Source organism: Tauraco erythrolophus, chromosome 16 (genome assembly GCF_009769465.1).
Source record: "Tauraco erythrolophus isolate bTauEry1 chromosome 16, bTauEry1.pri, whole genome shotgun sequence".
NCBI lineage: Eukaryota > Metazoa > Chordata > Aves > Musophagiformes > Musophagidae > Tauraco > Tauraco erythrolophus.
Window position 1 is genome coordinate 12266767 of NC_141480.1, and position 5619 is coordinate 12272385.

Genomic DNA, 5619 nt, shown 5'->3' on the forward strand with positions numbered 1-5619 from the left:
CAATGGCCTGGCTGGCAAACGCTGGCATGCTGGCTCCTGCACTCTGCCTGGCAGGGAGGCAGCACACTCGGCCACCCACGGGCTCCTCACTGAACACACTTTGGTGGCATGGCGGCTGGGTGTGGGTTCCCACGGTGCTGCCCTGCGGCTGTGGGTACGGGCTGGGCAGCAGGGTAAAGGTGGCACATCCTCACCCAAGCTTGCACCATGTGGGAAGGGATGTTGTGGGTGCCAGGCAGGTGGGGACATGCCCCAGACACTGCTCTGCTTTCGCCGCGCACCCCATGTGTGGGTCTGGGTTCAGGGCAGAGCTGCCTGTGGGACTCAGCTTCCTTTGTACCTGCAGGGTCCTGGCGCTTTATCTGTGGGGAGGCTAGGGGCTTGCTACCTCTGCCCAGGTGCCACCAAAAGCCCTGAGGCAATGCTCACCCACAGAAAGCCTGGGAAGGGATGGCAGCGCCGGAGCTGGGGACATTGCCTGGGCTTGCTCCCTGCCTGAGGAAAGGCCAATGGACTCCATGAGACAGGGATAGGCGGCTGGCTGGGAGACACGGGATGGTGGGCAGGGGCTGTTTCTGAGGCTCGCCTGCCAGCCCCAACCCTGCAGTGGCGGGACCCACACCTCCAGCTTGCTGCTGATGGCTCCTCCGGATTTTTCCGTTCCTAATCAAATCACATCAGGTTGGATTTCCCTTCTGAGCCACCTTCCTGTCAGCTCAGCGGGCTGCAGATGCAATCAGCCCCACACCAGCACAGGCGATGGCAGGAGTCAGTGGCTTGGGCAGGTCCCACTCTGCAGCCCACGGGTGCCCCGAACCCTTCAGAGGGTGAAAGGTGACAGTGGAGCAAGGAGCACCAAGAAACTGCTGCTGCCTGCACCCTGATCTGCCTGCTGGAAGGAGACCTGGGGCAGGCAGGACTTAATTGACAGCTTATAAAACTGGTTGGGCTTTCTCTGTCCCACACATCAAGACTCTGGTTTTCATGTGTTCTGAAACAACAGCTCCACTTTCCCTCCCTCCAGCCACCACTGGTGCTACCTGCATCTTGGTGCTGGCCCAAGGAGCTCTGTGCCCTGCCTGCAGCCAGCGCGGTGGGTGCAGGTGGTTGCGAGGTGTCCTAGGCCCCTGCTGCCTCTTCTGGGCCCCCACTCTACCCATGAAACATCCATCTACCAGTGCTTGCCAGGGCTGGCACATCCCACCGGGAGATGGACATGAGCGACATGCCAGTGCTCTGCAGGAGGTGGCTTGTGTCAGCAGTGGCTTGTGTCAGCAGTGACTGCCTGTCCTCTGCCAGACATCACAGTTGTGCTTGGAGACGGGTGCAGCTGAGGCACCAAGAGGCTCCTTCGTACAGTGCTGAGCCAACCAGCACCAGCACCCTGCCCAGCGGCAGTGGCATCACTGCCCTGCCTACCCTGAGGTCCCGGTGGTGGCTGGAACACACTATGGACGACTCTGCTAGGCAGAAGGGAAATAGTTTGTGTGGCTCCTTCGGTTTATGGACCTGAATGGGTGAGCTGGGCTCTGTGGTACCCACCAGTCCTTATCCCAGCCTTGATGGCCATGGGACCTTCCCCATGGGGTCAATCCCCAGGACATGCCCTAGTATTTGAATGCAGGACACAGGATGCCAACATCCCTCACTTCTCCCCTGATTTCACCCAAACTCATTGCACCTGCTGCTGCCCTGAGCCTGGAAGTGCCCCCTTGAAGTCACTGGAGGGTATGGGACTCTTCCAGCCTAAACACAAGAGGGAATAAAGGGCACCAGTGTGCCTTTAAATAGCCCAGCAAGGACAGGCTCTCCTGGGAGGAATGCTCTGGCTGGCTGGGTGGAACATGCTTGTGGCCGGGGGCACGGGGGGACAGCCGGGCAGGGACGGCTCCTCACCAGGCAGTCAGGTCAAGGTTAGGCATTGCCCTGGCTGGGTGCCACTGTGCCATGGCTCAGCTCTGCAGGAGCAGGGCTGCGCAAGGGGGAGGGAAACACATGCCAGGCTGGGGTCTTGCCATGCCCAGGGGCTGATTTGGAAGGTGGCAGTGGAGCGGGGCAGGCATTGCTGCCTGCACCCTGCCTGCTGACCTGCAAGGGTTTTGGCACCGGCACAGCCTGGCTGCCAAAGCAGCCTGCCGGGCGGCTTGAATTGTCCCGGAGCGGCTGCTGCACTCCTGTCCGGGCTGATTCATATCCTGGACATGCAGGCATTTGGATAGCATCCACCCGTGGGGTGTGACAGTACACAGCCTTGTCCCTGGGGTGCAGGGTACCAGCCCAGCCACGTGTCGGAGAGCAGGATGGTGGCAGTTCCGTCTCTTCTCTCCCCTGCCTTGTGGGGCACATTTGTCCCTGGGGACACACCACTGGCCCTGGGGAAGGTGGGGAACCACAAAGCACATCTCTGGATGGAGACACCTGGATCGCAGTGAGGATGGCCATATGCCCCGGTGTCAATGTGCTCACTGGCTCTGCTGGGACACACAGACAGCAGGGAGGCACAAGAGGAAAGCAGCTGCCAGGGAAGCCCCGAGCCTGGTCTCCCAAACCCAGATCGGTCCCCTCACCATTGGGTGCCAGGAGGAGATGCCAGGAGGGTTGCATCAGGGCTGCAGAGTGGAGGGAAAGAGGGGAGTGGGAGCACCCAGCAGGTGCTGACCTGGCCTTAGGGCTGCAAGACAGGAGTGGAGGCATGAGCAGCAGTTCTCACTCCAGGCTTGTGCAGCCAGCACCTGAATTGTCTAATAAAGTGTGAAATTGCTTTCATGCTCTGCTACCTTTGCTGAGATGGACCGTCATTACGGCCCCCCCTTCCCAGCCAGCAGCCGGCTGCTGCCCATGTCCCTGCTGTCGCGGTGCTGCCAGATGAGCCCCTGGCTGGAGCCGTGCCTGGCGCGGACCCGTGTCTGCTGTGCCGGGGGCTGCCGGGTGATATCCAGGATGAGCACCCCTGCCCTCGTCCTCAGCACCCACACCATGGAAAAGCATGAGCTGCTGCGAGTGCATCACCCCGGCGGGGAGTGAATTCCTGCCATGGGGCTGGTCTGTGGGGTGGAGGAGGTCAGCTCAGGACTGAGCCCTGCCCTGGGGCTGTGTCACTGCCAAAGCCCTACCTGTTCCCAGGAAGGGCTGGCAGGGAGTGTGCCCATCAGATACAGCCTGCAAGGAGATAGGGCTCCGACTGCACCAGCAGTGCCAGGAGCCACCTCGGACCCTCACTCAGGCAGCGCAGGGCTCCTACCTCAGCAGGGACAGGGGGGCAGCCCAGCCCCCCTCGCTGGTGGGTGACTAATTGCTCCTGAACCACCTAGATGTGCACAGAAACTGTTATCCAGCCTTAATAACAATCAATCATCCTGCTCTGGGCAGGGGTTGTGGAAGGCTTTCCAGGGCTGGGGAGCTGGCAGGGCTGCCAGGGGAACTCTGATGCCATTGGTGGGGCTCCCCATGAGGGGACACAGAAGCCCCTGCTCCAGCAGTGGTTCTCCACCCATGCAGCCCGCCGGGAGAGCAATCCATGCCCAGGTACACCCTGCAAGGGGAAGTGCCAGCTCCTCGCTGGCATTGCGCCGGTGCGCCTGGGTCTCTGCAAGCCATGATTTTGGAGGGAAGATGGGGCCAGCTGGGAGCCCAGGTCATGCATGGGATGCGGGGTGCTCCCTGCCCCGGACGGTCTCGTGTGCTCCCATACCAAAGGGCTGGACACGAGTGCCAGGGAGCTGCCGAGTGGGACCCAGGACAAGGAGCCGTGTCTGGGATTTCTGCAGGGATCGAGATACTTTGCCCCAGGGAAATGGTGCCACGTTTTTCCAGCCGCTGATAAAATTAAACCCTTGATCTGGTTAAAGATTTAGCCCACAAGGCGAGCCTGGGTAGGACAACAATGCTGTTGGTGCTGCTGACTTGACACTTGCCCAGGCAGAGGGGACTAATCCCGCAGCCCCCCTGCCCTACTGCACATCCCTGCAGCCCAGCCCTGCCATCCTTGGGCCTCATCCAGCCCCCACGTGGGGGATGGAAATGGAGCATCCCTGAGTGCCGAGCTGAGGCCAGGCAGGCGGATGGCACACAGCTGGGGAGAGGACCATCCTGCCGGGAGCTGCTGTTTCTTCGGTGTAACCTTATAATCCGCACCCCCCCGCCACCTGCCCTGGCCGCAGCTCGGCCCAGTGCCACCGGCTGGGGGGAGGCTCATGCCGGTGGGAAGCCAGCCTGGCCCTGACGTGACATGAGTCAGCTGGAGCACCCAGGCAGCACTGCCCACCACGAATAGCTCGGCCAGCATGCTCTCCCCAGCACCATGCGCCTGTGCCCCGCCGTGACCCCGGGGGTCCCCAGGTGGGAAGCCCCTGAAGCCGTTGGTGCTAAGGAGGTGCACCCTCTCTCCTGGGGCTTCCTCAGCCCCGTGGCATGAGGGGCTTCGTCTGCCTGGCAGCGAAAGGTGGATCCCTGTGGGCTCATCCTGTCCCCAAGGTCACTCCGCTGGCTGGAGAGTGCTTCGGGGCTTTCCAAAGGCCACAGGAGTTAAGGAGCGAGCACCCCCTGCCTTCCCGCTGGCTCCTGTGACAGCTGCCCTTTCCTGCTGCCCAGCCCGGCAAAGGGGACAGAAACCTACGGCCACAGCCCTCCGCCCGCAGCCCCGTGCCTGCGTCCTTGGGCTGGCTGCACATAGCTGTCGCAGCAGTACTTGTGACTGCAAAGGCTTCCCAGATAAAACCCTTGGTCCATCTTTGGGGTGCTGATGCTGCCCCAGACTGCAAAGACAGCGCTGCTTTGAGCCATTTTGAGCATAAGGGCTCTGGACCCCTGCTCTGCTCCCCTCTCTGTGGGTGAGCAGATGGCCTCCCCTGCCTGCATGGGCAGGAATGTCGTCCCCAGCCAGAGCCCTGTGGCTGCAGCTGCGCCCCTGCAGCTCTGGGCAGGGGTTTCCCTCATTACACAGGGAGGGCTAAAAGGGCTGTTGAGTCCCAGACAGCCTGGGCCCCTGCTCTGCAGCCACCATGGCTCAGCCTCCTCGGCCAGCTCCTGGCTCAGCCGGCTGCTTGCGGAAGGCACGGCCCGCTGGGGGCTGGGGAGACCTCAAATGGGCAGCTTTTTGTTGGAGCAAATGCTGACGGTGCAGATGGGAAACAGGGATGGAGAAGCCCAGGTGAGCACCGAAGGCAAATGTCCGAGGGCAGAGGGGTCATCCTGCCTCCTGCAGGCTTGGGCCTCTAGGGGTGCCAGCCGCAGCCGCAGGGGGGATGGCACATACCTCTTGTGCCACAGGCCCTTTCAAAGGGGCCACCAATTCAACATCAGGAGCCATTTCAAAGCCCTCAGGCACCCGAGGCAGAAAGGCTGCCTAATTCCCCCCTCACCTCCCCACTGCCTGGAGCCATCCCATCTGCTCGGCAAAACCAGGCACTGGGAGCAGCAGTGCGGGCCAGTGGCACTCTAACCCAGCAGCATTCCCAACCCCTCCTTCATTAGCATTCCACCTCTCCCAGGCTGCACAGCCTGTTCCCAACACCCCGAGTGTTAATTGAATTACTTCCCCCAGAACTGCTGCAGCTTCGGGGACTCAAACATCTGTGTACACTCCTGGCACCCTGCGCCACACCGGCTCAGTCCTTCCCC